Source organism: Sorex araneus, chromosome 2 (assembly GCF_027595985.1).
Source record: "Sorex araneus isolate mSorAra2 chromosome 2, mSorAra2.pri, whole genome shotgun sequence".
NCBI lineage: Eukaryota > Metazoa > Chordata > Mammalia > Eulipotyphla > Soricidae > Sorex > Sorex araneus.
This window is the reverse complement of record NC_073303.1, coordinates 77,282,203-77,300,397: the sequence shown is the minus strand read 5'-3', so window position 1 is coordinate 77,300,397 and position 18,195 is coordinate 77,282,203. Positions and strand designations below refer to the sequence as shown.

At 43.5% G+C, this 18,195-nt stretch overlaps 1 protein-coding gene across 4 annotated transcripts in view; it reads right to left on the bottom strand.

Annotated features, from left to right (window-relative positions):
• The window catches only part of NCOA2 (nuclear receptor coactivator 2), a 275,814-nt gene extending 266,941 nt beyond the window's left edge, over nt 1–8,873 (bottom strand). The window contains exon 1 of one of the 4 annotated variants that reach the window (XM_055124990.1): nt 8,602–8,873. The gene's annotated coding sequence lies outside the window, so the exon portion shown is untranslated. Of the gene's footprint in view, nt 1–8,153; nt 8,279–8,601 lie in introns of those variants that run through there. The other 3 variants (XM_012936071.2, XM_055124991.1, XM_055124989.1) reach the window with 3 other exon arrangements.
• Between the last annotated feature and the right edge of the window lie 9,322 nt (nt 8,874–18,195).

Genomic DNA, 18,195 nt, shown 5'->3' with positions numbered 1-18,195 from the left:
ATCTGTACCCACACTGAGGCAGGCAGACGAGGTCCCACTACTCATCATTCACCCTCGCTCCGAAGCCCAGAGCCATGCTCCAGCTCTCACTCCACGCACACCCCCGCCGCAGCCACGAGAGGCGGCGGGCACAGGAGGCACTTTCAGGACAGCAGAAACACCTCAAGCGCCTGCCAGCTTCCCTGACTGTCTCCACTACAGTCACAAACAGCTTCTGTCATCTCAAGAAATGCTATTATCTTACACTGGTGGAAATTCATACAATCCTGACATTCAGATTTTTGGTAAAGAATTTCCATATTCTTTATTCGGGAATCTAAAATGTCGAGTGAAGGAAAGTATCATGTATATGCCAATAATAATCACTTTGAGGTGATTACCTAGTAAAGATAGCTCTGAATAACTTTTTAAAATATAAGAGGCACATTTTTTAATGTGTTTTTTAAAACTTACTGCCCATGTAACTAAATTTTCCATTTGGAGAAGTCTGGAAATGACTCCAATGTGGACTCATTTGAGATATTCAATTAAACAATTAACATTTTGATAATAACTGAAAATGTTTCGTTAAGCCCATTAACAATCACTGTCATCACTGTCATCCCACTGCTCATCGATTTGCTCAAGCGGGCACCAGTAACATCTCCATTATAAGACTTGTTACTGTTTTTGGCATATCGAATACACCACGGGTAGCTTGCCAGGCTCTGCCGTGCGGGCGGGATACTCTCGGTTGCTTGCGGGCTCTCCGAGAGGAGTGCAGGAATCAAAGCCGGGTCGGCCACATGCAAGGCAAACAAGCCCTACCCACTGTGCTATCGCTTCCAGCCCTCCCATTAACAATAAAATTTAAAAATTTTAAGATACATATTAAATATTCTTGCAAATGTTACTGTAACACCAAATGCAAGGAGAGTTATTTCACGTTTAAGAGATGAGCTGATTTCATAAATGAGAATAATCTGCCAGAAAAGACCATCCTTATTTAGATGGGGATTTGAATGGGCAAGAATCAGCAACAACAAGCGCTTCCAGAATTCACTCAAATCTGCAAGTTAAGCCCTGGAAGATGTGGATCAGCTTTCACAAGCACACTAAATAAAAAATAGAAAATACCAAGCATTGTATTTTCACCTATGACAGCAGGTCTGCTGTCCCCCCGGCAGCTGCGACACCAAAGGCCATGCCTGCTGATCCCCTCACACACACAGGTGAAGAGTTCCCAGAAAGCCTTCCTTGCTCCCTGAAAACAACTGAGCAGAAGAATTCCACAAATAGCAGAGCAGAAGTCAGATGACAGAATATATTAGCAGTCTTCTCTGGGGACTGCAATATCTCAACACGGAGTCACCCATGCTACAGGGATGGCGGGGGAAAAAAAAATCTGTAAAACATGCAATACAGAATCACCACCCAGTAGTTTAATGTACTAGAATTACTCACTAAAAATGTTTCTTTAAAAAAATACTAGAATTATCGTTCACTCAAACATACTCGAATTCAAGGAATCAGAAGCCAAATAGCAAAAATAGTGTTTCATTCTTTCTAAACTGAACCTGTGCCCCGAAAGGGTTTTCTTATTCTAGTTTCTACTTTTCCCCAACCATCAAGTTTTCCTGAGTTTATTTTCTGAAGTTTTTGCTGCAAGAAACCATAGGTAATCCAAATGCGTGGTTTTTTGTTTGTGAGGTTTTATTTTCAAAATACAGTCCTACCGCTTTCCTTTCCCACATAACTGACATGTGCTCCCTCAATAAAGCCAGGAATAAGACCCATTTTCTCGATGTCGAAAGGAAATGAGGCCCTACCAGCTAACAGGAACACAGCCAGGGGGGCAGGGCCGAGGGGCAATGTTTGCCAGGGTTCAAATTCCTCCCCACACTCTGGCTGTGCGACCTTTGGCAAGTTATTTGACAGTTCTGTGCCTCCATTTCCTAAGCTGCAAAGGAGGGTGATAGTAAGAACTACTACCTTGTGGGCTACAGTGAGAAACAGGCGAATGAAATATACAATGACGATGCCTTCACTCTGCTGCCAATGCATGTTTGTGTAAGTTTTAGTAAGCACGCAATAACTTTTGTTTTACTCCATCTATATTGGTAGCTATTTGTTTTTAACTAAAAGAAAACAAATAATTCTGCATTCTAAGAGCTGTTAAACACTGAGCTGGTGACTGAAAATGATTAAGAAAAGGAACTTCGTTCAGGTATGACCCAGCCTTGAGGCAAGGACTTGGAAAGATAACCAGCTGACACACTTGCAGGATTACAACTATTCAAATCCATTCATCCTTTTTATGGACTGAACAACTAGTCTTCGAGCTATACAAAACACCTCACACACTTGCTTTATCGGGTTCCTAACAAGAAGACATTTTCAGCCTCATCATTCTTTCTAATGCTTAGGAATTCTTTCCCCCATCCTAGGCCAAAGATAATCTTTCACTCAAAGTTTTGTTTGATAATATAGATTCCCTTTAAATTTCAGTCTTTTTCTGAAAAACAGGGATAATTTCTATTTTATAGAGTTGTGGCAGGAATGAAAAAAAAACACTCATCAACAGCCGTTATTAATATTCATACTGTTTTAACTGCTACACTCCTGGTATACACATTTTGGTCAAGATTAAGAACAAATTACATCCAGAAAAACTGACAAAGGTAACGGAACACAAGGAAAGAAGTTTTCCATCCTTTAAAAACCTAGCATGGTTAAGGCTGAGTTTATGTTCCCCTTAAAGCCGTAGCCATGCCCATACTATCCACAGAACACTAGCCTTGCAACACAGCTGAGTTCCAATCTCCAGTGTCTCCCATGCACCCTGGGTGATTCTAACACTGCTGCTGTTTGAGTCCTAAATGCCCAGAGTTCCAGGCGATTCCCAGCAGCACCAGAGTCAGGTGTATGCCAGCACAACAATAAAAAGGGGTGAAAGTGAAAAAGATGTGCAAGAAACATGACCTGGAAATGTGACCCTCAAAGAACCACTATCATAACTTACGTGCCTTAACTAGGAGGGCTTACTCCTGACAAGCATGTGAGCAACACCTCAGCTAAAGGAGCGCAGACCCTGGCGAGCACCATGGCCATGCGTGTGAGGGGCGACCCAGAGGGAACATCACAGCTAGAAAAGCACTAGTACCAAGTCAGGTGTATGTGCAATCTGCAACAACATCAATAAAGCTGAAGAGAAAAGGGAGAAAGAGAGGGGAAAGGAGAATATTTTTTAACTTTAAAATAAGCTTGTTAGTCGGGGAAACAGGTAACAATTCTTATTTATAAACATCATAATCCTACTTTCAGGGAGAAAAATTCCAAACTCAAAATCAGCTAAATTTTCTGACATCATATACAAAAAAAAGAAATGACAAGCAAAAAACGGATCCTAAGTTGAAAGCAACTTGAAAATTTGGATAAATATGGCCCTTTCCACCCCCTCTCCCACCCACCACCACCAACAAAATCATCACCCACTCTCTAGCCCTTTAATCACAGGCTTTGTAATAGCTAATGAAGTCCAAGTAAACTGCCGCGGATTGGTGCTCAAATATCCATCAAATGAATAAATGAACAAATAAATGAAACAATGGGTAAATGAGAAAAGAATGAAAAGTCAACATCTAAAACTCCCCAAAGTTCGTAAGTGGGCCTAAAGACTAGTTCTGCTAGTTTTAACAGTGTAGCTGCAATTCTCTATACATCTGTGAATTATCACTCCACCCGCTCTCTTGACTCTAAGCTGCTCCTCTCTCTCTCTCTCTCTTGCTTAAAATTAAAATTCTACAGACTCTGCAGAGAAGTCGTAGAGGAGTTAAGGCACATGTAGGCAAGCAGCTGACACAAAAAATTTCTGTCTGAAAAAGTCGCAAGCTATGATCATGCTACATATCACGTAGTTTTTCATTTCAGTTACTTCTATAGCCAAAGTTTAAAATTTCTCTTCATTTTTTGTCTCACTTTTACAACAACTAGGAAAAATATACCAGCTCTGAAAATATTCACAAAAGTTACATACTTACCAATATTTAGAAACTGGCATCTAGAATTCAGTTTATGCTTTCTTACAAATGTTCTGAGTTGAGGGTCTATGATCTATGATACTCAAATTGTATTTTATAGATTTCTCCAGTAATTACTTTCATAAGCTTTGAAGAATAAAAAGGAAGATTCTTTCTACTCTTTGAAATTCATAAAACCTTCTCCAAGGCTTTACAACAAAACAAAAAGGCAGTAATTGGTAATACTAACATTTTGTTGGTGGTGTTTAGAAACAAAGGTAAAATTAGGTGGATATCAAAGTATAAAAACTGAGTATTCTGTTTTGTTAACCCCTAAAAGGTCATTAATATGTAAATATGATTAATTATTTCATTTGGGAAAAAGATCCTGATATGCTACTGGTTTTATGATACTGCAATACAAAACCGATACCTTAAAGCATTATCTTCTCCCTCCTAGTCTCTTGATCTAAACTCTATATAGCATGTAATAAACCAGCAAACAAAAGTATAAAGACAAAGTATTGAAAAAACAGTAATTTCTTAAGTAGTTCTGCCATAAAAATACTAAGTCTAATTTTACTCTTAAATATGAATTTAATTATGACATAAAAAATGGCTGATCAAATAAAAACCCAGTATGCATTTCTGAAAATTAATTCTCTAGCAAAGCTATTTAAAGACACTTTCAGTTGTTTTTTTTTTTTCTTACTACCCACAACCAAAAGTCTGCTTAAATGTATGGGTCACATTTCAATGTGATGTGATTAGAAACAGCTAAAGTACTGAATCCTTAAATATAGGGTGTCTGGGCCCAGGTTCTTGATACAGAGGCCCAGTGAGCTTTAATCAAGTGCCGCTAAAGCTGAACGAGGAGCAGCACCCCTTTTATGCACTTCCAAGCCACAGACCAAGCCCCCTGACACTTGACATTCCCAGTAAAATGCTTCTCTAACACTGAACAGAAGTCACGTAAATTATATTTAACTGTGACGGACTAAAGTCAAACTATCTTTAAAAAAAAAAAATACTAAATCTGTAACCAGTGAGCTCTTCTCTATCCTCTGCTTCAGATCCCAGACATAGAAAAGTCAAAAGAACTCCTCGGTGGAGACTGACATTCCCAGGAGGAGGAAGGCGGGGTTTGCAGAGAGCACACAATGCAATCACAGCTGACGGTGCACATCTCTTTCTAGATGTCTCCATATGCTTGAGAGGTCTCTCTTCTCCACCCCCCAACACCAGGCAGTGAGGGCCTGCTCCTTTCTCCACCAGGAATCTGCGAGCATTTTCCTCGACTTGAAGAGAATGAAGTCAAACAGTTTGTTGCTCTTGAGCATACAAAAGAGAGAGGAGGGCGGACGTCAGAGAGGTCATCACTAACTCAATTAACTACTGACTGGCCGTTTTGAATGTTGTCAAATTTTGAATGTTATCTAATTTATACAACTCTATTTCAGGCAGCTAAATACATGTTTTATCTTCATGCTCTTGTTACTTTATCTCTAAAATAACATCACAAGCTACAGCAAAAATGCGGTTAATATATGTCTACAGAAACACTTCAAGTTGTACTAGCATTGGAAATTCACAGTATAAGTTTGAACATCATCTATTACAACACATTACATAAAACTAGTCCCCTTCAGTTCTTTAATAATCCAATAATAATAATAAAGCTTAAGAAACCAGCATAGATTAAATATCAAAGACAAAATATTTCAAAAAAATTTCCAGAATAGTTAAGTTCATGGGATACTATCAGAAAATGAACAGATTTATTCTCCACTTAACACTATTTCCTCTTTGAACTTACAAAAAGGACTACAAATTCCAACTGGGAAAAGTAGCCTTGCTGCCAGTGTGCACTAACCTCACCAACAAAGAAACACAAGCAGGCACATGCACACATACATGCACACACATACACACACACACACACACACACGCACTGTAACAGCTGCTGTCTACCTTTTAAGACTGCTCTTCCTTAGGAGCAACCTGTGATCCTTTCAGAGAAGATTCTTAAAGAGTTGAGAAAGTCACCCTAGAGAATGCAACAGTCAGCTTAAAACCCACCACAGATGTCTCCTAACCTGCATTAATCAAGGGCCCACACTGTGTGGAATTCTGTGATTAAGAAAACAAGAATAGTAAATTTTCAGAACCTTTTGTAAATCTTTTCACTCTTTTGCATTCTGTCCAGCCACACTGGACTTGAACGTTCTGTTTTGTGAAGACTTGTTCTTTTATCAGTTTTGCTCCTTCAACACCAATGATTTTATGTTTCAAACAGGGATGCTTGAAATGAAATGAAGAAGGTTCCCAACTTCATTTACTCTTCAAGCAAACAACACATACCATAAACCATAACTTTTTTTGGTCACTCCTAAATGGTGCACTTTCAAGTGCGCTTTGGAAGTGAGCAGTCTAATTAAACAAGGGACCAGTGAAGCCATTCCAAACAATGATGCTTTACACTCCCAGCAATCAATTGACGTAAGGCTGTCCAATGCCTTCATTTTCCAAGTACTCCTTCATATTTCATTGTCCCCACGCCGGGGTAGTTGAGTGAAACTGATTAAAAGGTAGGCGATTCACTTCTATGATCCTCGGCACGAAAATCGGGCGCCTAGGTCCAAAATACAATTACTACGATATATGCCATTTTAGAAAAGGGCCTCACAGAGTTGCTGCCACATCGTTAAGTGCCTCTGAGACTACGTCGTGTCGAAGACAACGTCTCTTGGGGTACCCGAAAGGCAAAGGATCTCGTGCACCTCTCCGCTCTGCCTAGGTTAGCCTCCCTCTACGTGACACCCCCGCCCCCCACCCCAGACCCGCGAGCAAGTGACTAGGGATGGACAAGACTGGATAGCTCTTGGCGTCTCCATGACTCCCCCGCCCCGCGTGCAACTCCGCTCTAACTGGCCCGGAAGAAACCCCGCCCCCTCCCTTCCTTCGGGTTCCACGATTGGCTTACCGCCACACCAGCACGTCAGTACCCCGCCTGCGATTGGTCCCCGGGCCCGTCAGTCACACGCAGCGAGATTCGGGTCGGTGGGAGGGGAAGGCGTTGGAGGAGGTGGAGTGGGAGTAGGATTAGAGGACGAGGTGGCCGGAGAGGGTGTTCGGGATAGGTCCCCGATTTGGGAAAGTTTCCCCCGCCCAGTGACAGACCCAGGCGGCGTTAGAGCCCGGTCCGGCGAGGGGCTGCGGCCAGGGGCTTTAGTCCCCGATTCCCGCCCCTCGGTCCCGCAGGCCCCGGAAACCACTAGAGGGAGGGGGAAGAGGGAGGGACCAGCTAACCAGGGACCGACCCACCCCCGATCTCGGAAGAGGCGCCTCTGGGACTCCCCGGAGGGGCGGGGGGCGGGCAGCGCCAGCTCGCGGCGACGACCCCGGCCCCCTCCCCCAGCCGCCCCCAGGGGCCCCGAGAAAGAAGTGTCCCCGGCCCCGGGCGTGCCCGTCGCGAGCCGGCCGGGAGGGCCCCTCCTGCTTCCCGCCTGGGGCCCGGAGGGCCTGTCCCTTCGGGGGCGGAGAGCGGGCGGGGGTGTCGGGACGGGGGGAGCCGAGGGGGCGCTGGCGAGCCAACCCGGAACCTCCCGGACCGCCTCCCGCCCCCATCCCCGGCCCCAGCGCGCCTCCGGCACACATGCCCGCACCCAGAAAGTTAAGTCAGGGGCGAGCCCGGCTCGGCGCCGCGGCGGTCCGGCCCCCGGCTCCCCGCCCCCACCGCGGCCCGGCCGGCCCGGCCCCGGCGCGCCGCCCGCCCCGCCCGCCGCAGCGCCTTCCCGTCCGCCCGCGGCACACGGCGCCCCCCGCCCCCGGCGCTGACACGGAGCCGGCCCTGACATCGCGCTTCACCTTCACACACCCCTAAAGCACTTCCCCGAGTCCTGCCGCTGCCCTCGCCCGGCTCCCACCCTCCCCGCCGCAGCCGCCCCGCGTTTCCCATTAAAGAATGCACCATCTCCGCTTCACCTTCCCGACTCCCCGCTCCGCTCCGGCCCCGAGGGGGAGCCCGCCGGGCGCCCGGGGCTGCTCGCCCACCCCGCCGCCGCCGCCGCGGGGCCGGCCCGCGAGTGCCGGGCTGCAGCGGCGGGGGGCCGGGCCCGCGCCCCCCGGGCCTCCCCGCCGCGCCCGGGCGCTCACCTCTCGGCCGGCGCCGCGGGCTGCAAGCCTCCGCCCGCCTCGCGCTCCGGGACTCGTCTCCCGAGCTCTTCTCCGCACGGCGCTGGAGCGCCTCCTTTCTCTCCCAGGGACTCCGCGTCTCCCCGCCGCTTCCCGCCCTCCCCGCCACCCCCCCACCCAGCCCCAACTCCCCAGCTCCGCGGCGCCGGCGCTGGGATGCAACTCCGGCTTTTGCGCGCACTCCGGCAGCGGGTGCCCGCGCGCGCACGCACACACACACACACACACAGACACACGCGCGCACACACACACACACACACACACACACACACACAAGCACACACGCACAAAAACCCAGCCCCGCTCCACGGCGCTGCCCCGCTCGGCGCAGGAAGAGCCGCGGCGGCCGGGGGTGGGGACGCGGCGCCCCCCCGCCCGCCCCGGCGGCCCCCGGGGAAGGCGCGGTTACCGGCTCGGGTCGGTCACGCCGTCAGGTGCCGGCTGCCGTCGGCGCTGACCTTCGCCGCCCAAGCCGCGGCTGAGGCTGCGGCCGCCATGTTCCCGTGTTAATAACTGCTGCCTGCTTGTTTATTTCAATGGCGATCCTCCCCCGACTCCCTCCTCCTCCTCCTCCTCCTCCTGCTCCTGCACCTCCTCCTCCGCCGCCGCCGCCGCCGCGTCTCCGCACTTGCGGCGAGAGACACAGACCGCGCGAGCTCGCGAGCAGGGGAGGGGGCGCGGGAGCCGGGCTCGTCCCTCCCCTCCGCCTCTCCGGCCGCGGCCGCCGCCAAGTGCTGTCACCGCGCAGAGGACGGGGCGGAAACTTGCCTCCCGCGCCCCCGGGAAGCGGGCAGAGGTGCCGGGAGGCTTCGCGGCCGCGCACAGCCGAGCCGCGGGGTCCGCAGCATCTCCGTCGGCCGAGTCCCGCGGACGAGGCGACCCGGGGAGCGGGAGCGGGGGAGAGGGGACAAAACGGGTCAGCTAGGGGCGGGAGAGGGTGACCTGTAGGTGACTGGAAGCGCGGGGACAGTAAACACAGGACTCCAGGGGAGAGCAAAGGGCAGTGCCCCGAAAGAAGGCGAGCGGGTGGGAGGGAGGGTCGGGGTGCAGAGTGCCAGGCTGCTGGACGGGGACAGAGGATGCCCTCCCCGGACGGCCATCTGGGGGAGCCTGTGCCTCAAACTGGGGCTGGCCCCTCCGCCGGCCGGCTGCACCCCCAGGGCGCACCTCGCACGCCCCGACTCTTGCAGCTGCTCTCTGCAGGCGCCTCTCATCCATTAGGTCTTGGGCTCCTAAGAGGAGAGGCTTCTGGGGTCGGGGAGGAGATGGACCGGGGCGCGACTGTGGGCGCTCCTCGGCAACTGCATGATAAAGCAAAAGTGCGCCCCGTGTCAAAACCTAACTTGGTCAGATCTTCTATCCCCGGTGTAAGACGCTGGAGTTTGTAGTATTTTCTTTTTTTCTTTAATTGGCAAGTAAGTCCACTTTCCAGACCTGAGAGCTTTATAGGGGGGTGTGGCGGGGGGGGGGAGATGGGATGGGGGGAGGCGTTGTTGTAGGAGTTGCACCGAAAATTCTACAAGAGCCCCCAATAAAGTGTTACATGGATCAGTTTCATGCTTGGGAAAAGCAAGTTCTTCCAGCCTTAGGTATGGTTCTTCGGAACAAATGAACAAGATTTCTTTAACAGATTTCTTCAGTCTCATGCGAAAGGTCACTTGCCACAAATAATTGTTTATTGAACATTTACTATGTATCTGGTGCCCAGGTAAATCATCTATATGTATGCTATACATTTTGATATCTTCAAGCCCTAGAAAGCAACTACCAGTTATATCCTTCGTCTCCCAGCCCCCCCCCCCAAAAAGAAACTTGAAGAAGCAAAGCAAAATAATTTGCCTAAGGTCAGACAGTCAGGAAGTGGGAGAGGATTTGAGCTAGTTTGGGGCCAATCCAAAAGCTCAAAAAAAATTTTTAATGATATCTTCAACCTCAAATTTGTGGGCATACCACCAGTTTTATTTGGGAGCAGGAAAAAAAATGTATGTTTGAGTATGGGTTTTCCTATAAGTATAAAATGTTTGGAAGGCTACAGCCAACTGTTAGCACTGCAAAGTGGGTGTGTAATTGAGTACTTCCACTTTTCTTTTGTCTACTTAACTATCCTGTTTCGAAATGTTTGCATTGACCAGGTATTAATTTATTTTGAATGTTTAAAGATTATTTTTCCTAGAACAACATAATTATGCTCTCTGAATACTGAAAGCTTTCCAAATTACTGGGAGAAGAAACAGGAGTTGGGGTTTTGATTGAGGTTTTTAGGGCCTTTCTTCTACTAGTACCAGTTCATTCTATTCCTGTCATGAGGTAGTAGTCACCTGAGGTCTGTCACATTGCTGACTGGCATTTTCTTTCTTGTCCTCACCCCCCACCCAAGCTGGGCTAAAGAAAGGTTTCCCCTTTGCTTTGAGTTACTCTTTTTTTTTTTTTTTGGCAGAAGTCCAGAGTCCATCAGTCCTGTGCAACAGTAGATTTCACACTTTCAAAAACCACCCTTGCTATCTGTGCAAATAAATGACTCCCCCGTTGCATTTCCATATTACTCAATAAAATGTAAGATATACGACTGTTTCTACAAAAGTAAAGCAAACCAAAAAAATCTGACAGGGTAACATAATGAGTTCCATGTCCAGCTGCTACTCAGTTGCCTGGAACCTGGAGGAATCTTGAAACTTCTCTCTAACAGTCTCTGCCTTTCCTCAGTGTTTCATGCATTTATCCGAATAATATCTTAGTTTCCCATGGATGTTCTTGCTGCATTTGTCTTTCTCCTTCATGAGGGGTTGTGAGTTATTCCAAGTCCCACACCATGTCTTGCTCTTGTTTATGTATAGTTTGACTCGCAGGGAGCTCTAACATCATGTTGTTTAACTGAATCTTTTAAAATATAAACAATCATAGCTGATCCAATCTCCATGTCCCCTTCTCCATCACACTCCAATACCTTGTTCCTTGAGTAAGTTTTTTAAAAATGTTTCAGTCTGTTCAAAGAACTGGAGATTCTGTAAGATCTCAAAATCATTTATGAAAATAACCCTAATTATTAGTGCATTATCACTGTGATGTTGCAAAATGAATAGGAAGGAAAGGTATTAAAGAAGTTCATTTAATGATGCAGTCAAAGCAAAAGAGAAAGCAAAGATATAGGAACTAGATTTATTACCAACCAGGACATTGCAATAAGGAAAAAATGTGGGTGCAGATCATAAAAGGGAAGGAAACTATTGAAATTTCGCAGAAGCAGAAACTTAGAACCATGAATGGATGAAGCAAGGAAACAAGCCAATTAGAAATGTCAGTAAAATCATAAATGAACATAAAGTGATAAAGAAAATGATTTATATATTAGACTCTACCTAAGGAAAATCAGAATATGAGTTCTAGAAGGAAAAAATTTTTGTTGTGCTTTCTCTTCTCCACTCAGTTTCAACAGTTCACTTTCTTCACACATAAACCTCCTGAAAATGGAAGATTAAATGCAGGTTTTTTAATTAACTCATCTAGTACAATAAAAAGCAACAGCAGATAGGCAAGTAAACATATGAACTAGACTATATTACTATGTAATTTTAGATAAGTCACTAAATTTTCTTCTTTTGTATAATGGTTGCAAGACTTTAAATAGTGGGAACAAAAATACTTTGCTAGGCTGGAAAGACAGTGCTGGGGTTCAAGTTGTTGACTTCTGTGCTACTGACTCGGCTTTGATCGCCAGCAAGGTCCAGAGCTGGCAGAAGTCACCAAAGCGACCAGATGTGAGTCCGCATGAGCCCTTTTCTCGCCCCTCAAGACAGAAAAGACAAAATTATTTGTTAAGTGTATAAGAATTTGAAGGAATGTTGCTGCATCGACTATATCTATACGTAACACAGTTATCTCTATTTTGGTGCTCTCTCCTTTCAAATGACAAAAGTAAAAACCCGTAGTTAATTCTTTTAAACCTGTAATCATTCGAGGGGGTGAAAACAGTTCAAATACTTGTTTGACAACTTGAACAAAACAGCATGACCAAATGTTTCATTCTTACTGTGTGCTCTCTCCAAACACCTTAATTATAACTCCCATATGTGTGTCTACTATAGGTCAAGTGTATTACATTTAAAAAATTTCTAATCAAAGTAGGCATTATATGTATTCCCATTTTACATCAAGTTCAAAGATGTTCACTCTGGAAACCTGGTTAACATATTTTGCTAAAATTCACTGGTGCATCACTGAAGTTCAGCAGTGCATTATCTTCATCTGTATTTCTTCAGTACCTGTAACAACGCAAGGGTCCGGCTCAAAGGGCTGGGTCCCCTGCCTCTGGTTACATGGCTGGCTCTGCATGATTTCTCCAGCGTTATGTGGTGTGACCCCTAAGTATGAAGCTGGGAGTGGCCAAAAGAGCAAAAAAACACAGACCCCCCCAAAATATACTTTCTAAAACATAGCATATGTTCAATTAATGGTTATGAAATAATTAAGGGACTCTTTCCAAACCATGCTGCAGTCTGTCAAAAGTTCATAGTTCTACTTTTTCCACTTGAAAATACTCAGTAATCCTTCTTTGGCTACAGAATACAATTCAAAACCTTTACCTAATAGTTAAGATTCTTTTCAGTATGGCCCTAATTTTTCTGGCTATATCATCTTCAACAATAAAAGCAAGAAAATATTATATTCTGGGGTGTTTGAGTATCAGACTGATGTGCATGTTTTTGGTTTTGGTTTTGTTTGGGGGCTGTATCTGGTGGCACTCAGTACTTACTTCTGACTCTATGCTCAGGGATCACTCCTGACAGGGCTCATGACAGGGTTCTTGGATCATATGAGGTGCCAAAGTCTGAGACCCATTGCAAGGCAAGTGCTTTTCAAGTCCATTTCAATCTTGGCTCTTACTATGTAAAGTTAGGCAAGCTATTTAGCCTCTCAACAAATCCTAGTGTAATAGGGAAGAAAATGAAAAGGAAGAAATAAAATCATCTTTATGCATGGATAGAACTGTTTACATGCAGAATTCAAAAGAATCTATAAACTATTTTAATGCATGCAAAGACAGGAACAAGTAAACCTGTATCAAAATATTTTTTCAGCAAAAAGGTATACAAGACAATTACTGAAACTCAATAAATGTAAGTTGAAAGATACAAGATAATTCAATACTATCTTTTAAATTTTATTTTTGGTCGTGCCTGTGATCAAACCCAGACCCTCATGCATGGAGGGTCTGTGTTCCACAGCTGAGCCATATCCTGGGTCCCAGGATACAAGAACAATTTGAAAGTGGGATTTAAATGTCATTTAAAAAAGCATAAAAATAATCAACTACTTGCAAATAGTTGACAAAAGATGCATTGGGACTCTAGATAAAATAAGACAAAATTTTAAAAAATAGACAAAATATTACTGATAAAAATTCACAAAGTCATAGGGCTAGAGTACAGCGGGTATGGTGTTTGCCTTGCACACAGCTGACCTAAGTTTGATTTCTGGCACCCTGTGTGGTCCCCTGAGTGCGCCCGCAGTCATCCCTGAGCACAAATTTAGGAGTAAGCCCCAAGCACTGACCCGTGTGCCCCAAACAGGCAAAAACAAAAAATTAAAACCAACAACTAGCAAAGTTCTAGCTAAGAGAGACAGGGAGAATTATTACGATGGGAGCTCTTCACAAGCTGATCAAAGATTCGTTTCTATCCCAATCAAAATTACAGCAGGCCTTTTTTTAGTAAAATTGAGGAAGTGATTCTAAAATGTATGTAACTAGAACAGTCAATCCAGACTCGAAGAACAGGTTAGATAACTTACACTGCTGGATATAAAACTCACTATAGAGCTGCAGTGATGATGAGTTAGTGTGATATTGTTGTGAGAATAGACAAATAGACCAGAAGTCTAGAATAGAAACACTGGAGTTCATGCTTTGCATGTGGGTCCCCAGGTTTGATCCCTGGCACTGCGTAGGCTCTCTACCATTCAGTCAGGTGTAGCATCTAAACACCTCCAGGTGTGACCTAAAACAAATAACACAAACAAGCAGAATAGAGGATATAGGTTTGACTCCAAATTTAAACTCAATTACTGTTTGTTCAAGTCAAAGAAATTCAATGGAGAAAGAAAAGTCTTGTCAATAGTCTTGAAATAATTATATATCCAAACGGAAAAATGAATATTGATTCCCACCTCATACCACAAACAAAAACAAATTAAGGATGAACCATAAATCTTATCTGTTAAAAGGAAAGCTATAAACCTCTCAACTCAAACACACCTTTGCAAGTTCAGAGTAGGTAAGAGTTTTGTTTGTTTGCTGGAGTGGAGAGGAAAATTGGGGCCACAACAGGTAGTTCTCAGGACCTGCTCCTGGCTCTGTGCTCAGAGGTGACTTTTGGTGGTGCTCAGGAGACATCTGTGGTGATGGGATTGAACCCGAGTTCATTGAAGCAAGCACTATTCCTCCAGTACTATCTCTCTAACCACAAGGTTGTTGTTTTTTTCCTTTAAAAAACCAGGACAAGATATCTACTAACCGGAAAAGAAGAGATGATGAACTGAATTTCATTAACATAACTCTATACATAAACTATGTAACTTGGTAACATCATAGTATAAGCTTCTCATCAATAAGTGTCACTAACAAGGTAAAAAGACAACATACAGATTGGAAGGACATATTTGTAAACTAAATTTATCAGGTGACATATCAGCATACCAGATTAAATAAAGAATACCTCCAAATTAGTGACAAAATGGACAAAGACATAAAAACAAACTTTTTTGGAAAAGTACGTGAAGGTTGACCGACATTAGAAGACACTCAAAGTTATTACTAATCAAGGAGGAAACTCAGAACCACAGAAGATGCCATTCACGGATGTTTTAGAATGACTGAAATTATAAAGACTGACAATACTGAGTATTAGAAAGAATATGGTGTGATTGGAACTGGCTTATTGTTGGCAGGACTAAAGAACTCTTTGGAAAACAGAGTGACAGTTCCTCATAAAATAAGCAAACACTCACCATATGACCCCAAGGGTTGTACTTCTAAGGGTTTGCCTAAAAGAAGACTGACTTCAGTGATGGTTACACTCAAAATGATTCATCAACAATTTTCAAGTTGTACAATAAGGATTTGTGTATTTTCCTATCTGAAAATTATGCCTGAATAAAGTACTAAACAAGCATTTTTAAAATTGGAATTTGGCCAGAGAGGTATTTCAGTGGGAAAGTATATGCCTTGCATTTACTTAGGGCCCTGGGTTTGATTCCCTGTGCTACACAGCCTTCAATGGACCACTGGGTGTGGCTCCCTAAAAAACATAAAGAAAGAATATAAGAGAAGTTCCCCAATTGTACAAAATTATGTAGATAAAAAACTTGGAACAAAAAGTCATACTCAGTACTGAAACATTTACAGCTTCTTGCTGGGGTTGGAAAAGAGAGTTGGGAATGGTATGTCTGTGGCCAGTTACCATTTGTATTCAACTTTCATAGGAGGTTCTAGGAGAGGTGATAAAGAAAAATAAATGGTGTAAGTATCACTAAGGAATAAATGAAACTTTCACTATTTAGAGGTGACACAAACACTTACATAAAAAATCCAAAATAATCAACAAACTATTCACTTGTATCACTTGTCATCCCGTTAATCTTCGATTTGCTCTAGTGGGCACCAGTAACATCTCCATTCGTCCCTGTCGAGGGCTAGTATAAACAAAAAAATATTATAAATAAATTTAAGATCCCTAGAGTTGAAGATCGATATACAAAATTCAATTGTATTTCAATATATGGAAACAATAGAAAATGAATACTTGAAAAGTAAATTGAAAAGACGTTGGACAAAGTCCATTAAAGCTGAGCTTGTCTGGTTTATGACCCAGTCACTTCACTCCTAACTTTACATCCAATAGTTTATCACAGAAGGATGAATAAATTTTAACTTTTCTATTCTATGAAATACTACTTTGAAATGGAAATAAGCAAACAGTAGCTCCATGCAATAAGCTGGGTAAACCACATAAAATAAGCTTGAGTAAATAGAACAAGATACAAAAGACTACAACTGTATTATGTAACTTATAAAAGAACAAAAACAGGCAAAACCAAGCTATTGTGCTAGATACCAGGAGAATTTGTTCCCTTTTGTGGGGTAGGCGGTGCCTGTTAGGGCACATGAGGGAAATTTAGGCATGGTGAGAATATTCCCTACCCTATCTAAGAGGAAGTTATATGGGTATGTTTCTTTTATGAAACATTTGGTATACAGCTTACACAATGTATACAATCACTAAGTAACTGTGTATATTGTGCATCAATTTTTTCAATGTTATTATTGCTTTTACTTCTTTCTCCCAAACTAGATTATAAAATTGTTGAAGACTGAGTTGTATGTTAGACTACTTAGTATCCTACACATGTTTTTTTGCAAATGGCATGTTTATTCTTTTACAATTTGTTCCATTATATACATCTTTACTTATTCTTCTCTTGGTGAATACTATCTTGTTTGCATATCCTAGGTATTGCAAATAAGTTTGTAGTGAGCATGGGGTAAATGCTGAGCACCACCAGGAGTGATTCTTGATTGCAGAGGCAGGCATAACCCCTGAACACCACCCGTTGTGTTCCCCAAAGAAAAATAGTGTTGACCTTTTTTGCAGTAAGTATCCTTTATGATTATTGCAAACAACTCCCAAATAAAGATGTTTATTAAAACTAGAATCTAGTGGAATAGATATATGGGTAGGGCTTTTGCTTTGCATGTGATTACCCAGCTCAGATTCTGGCACTCAGAGTCCTGAGCATGAAGTCAGAAATAAGTTCTGAAAACCACCATGTCTGGCCCCCAAACAAAACAGAAGAACAAACAAAACATAGAATCAAATAGAGGTTGAAGATATTGGCTCAAATGATCAAGAACTGGCTTAGGATGTGTAGGGTAGGGTGCTTGCTTTGCTTGTGACCAACCTGGGTTTGACCTCCGGCACCCCATTTGATCTCCCTGAGACCTGCCAGGAGTGATCCCTGAGCACAGAGCCAGGAGTAAACCCTGAGCATTGCTGGGTGTGGTGCCTCAAGCCAATACATACACGTACGTACATACACAAATGTGTGTATATATATTATTTTCCACCATCAGTACGATCCAGTTCTAGAACTTTTCCACAGAAATGTATTATTCAATACAGCTATAATTTTTTTTATTTTAAGACCTGAGTCCTAGCTCTTTAAAATTCCATGCAGCCCGAAAGTACTGTGTCAGGGAACTCAATCACAGAGGGAAAAAAAGATTTCTTAGATTAAAATCTAAGATCCTTTAAAAATGCTAGGTCTGGAGGACTACATTAAGCATTCAATTGTAGGTAGAGCAGAAAAATGTCTCCCTGAAAAAGAGTGCATTTGAATGAAAGCTCTCTTTCCTTAGTAGAACAATCGTCTAGCTTCTTTTGAAACAAGCCTTTCTAAACACGGATCATTTGACAAATAGTCCGCACCACAGAGCACTCATTCTAGCAATATTTCTTTGACTTTAAAATAGTAAATGCTGTTTTTATTTTAAATGTTTACAGGGTCAGTCAATGTTATATTTTAATTAGTCTGTTATTTATGAGTGCCAGCTTTTGACATCCTTGATTGAATGCCTAGACTCTTGGCTTGCTTATTTTGTTTTGCTCTCAGCTTTTTTCCAAGTTGATTGTGAGGTTTCAGAGAAGCAGCTACCTGGAAGACTGCAATGATTCTCTTGTCCCATCCCCCAAGCGATTTTTGTTTATTTGTGTCCATATTCTTAAGCTGAGTGGTGAGTATATGGATGCTTACTATTCTTTAGATTTTTCTCTCATCTTATAAATATGATTTGCATACATGAAACATCTAATAAAAGCAACTTTTTAAAAATTCCTTCTGTGAGTGGTGGAAAGTTGCTGATCCCTGTGTACGGCTGGTAGAGTAGTTTTGCAAGGATAAAACAATCATGAAAACTTGTAAATCACATTACCGCTATAAAGACATAAAAGAA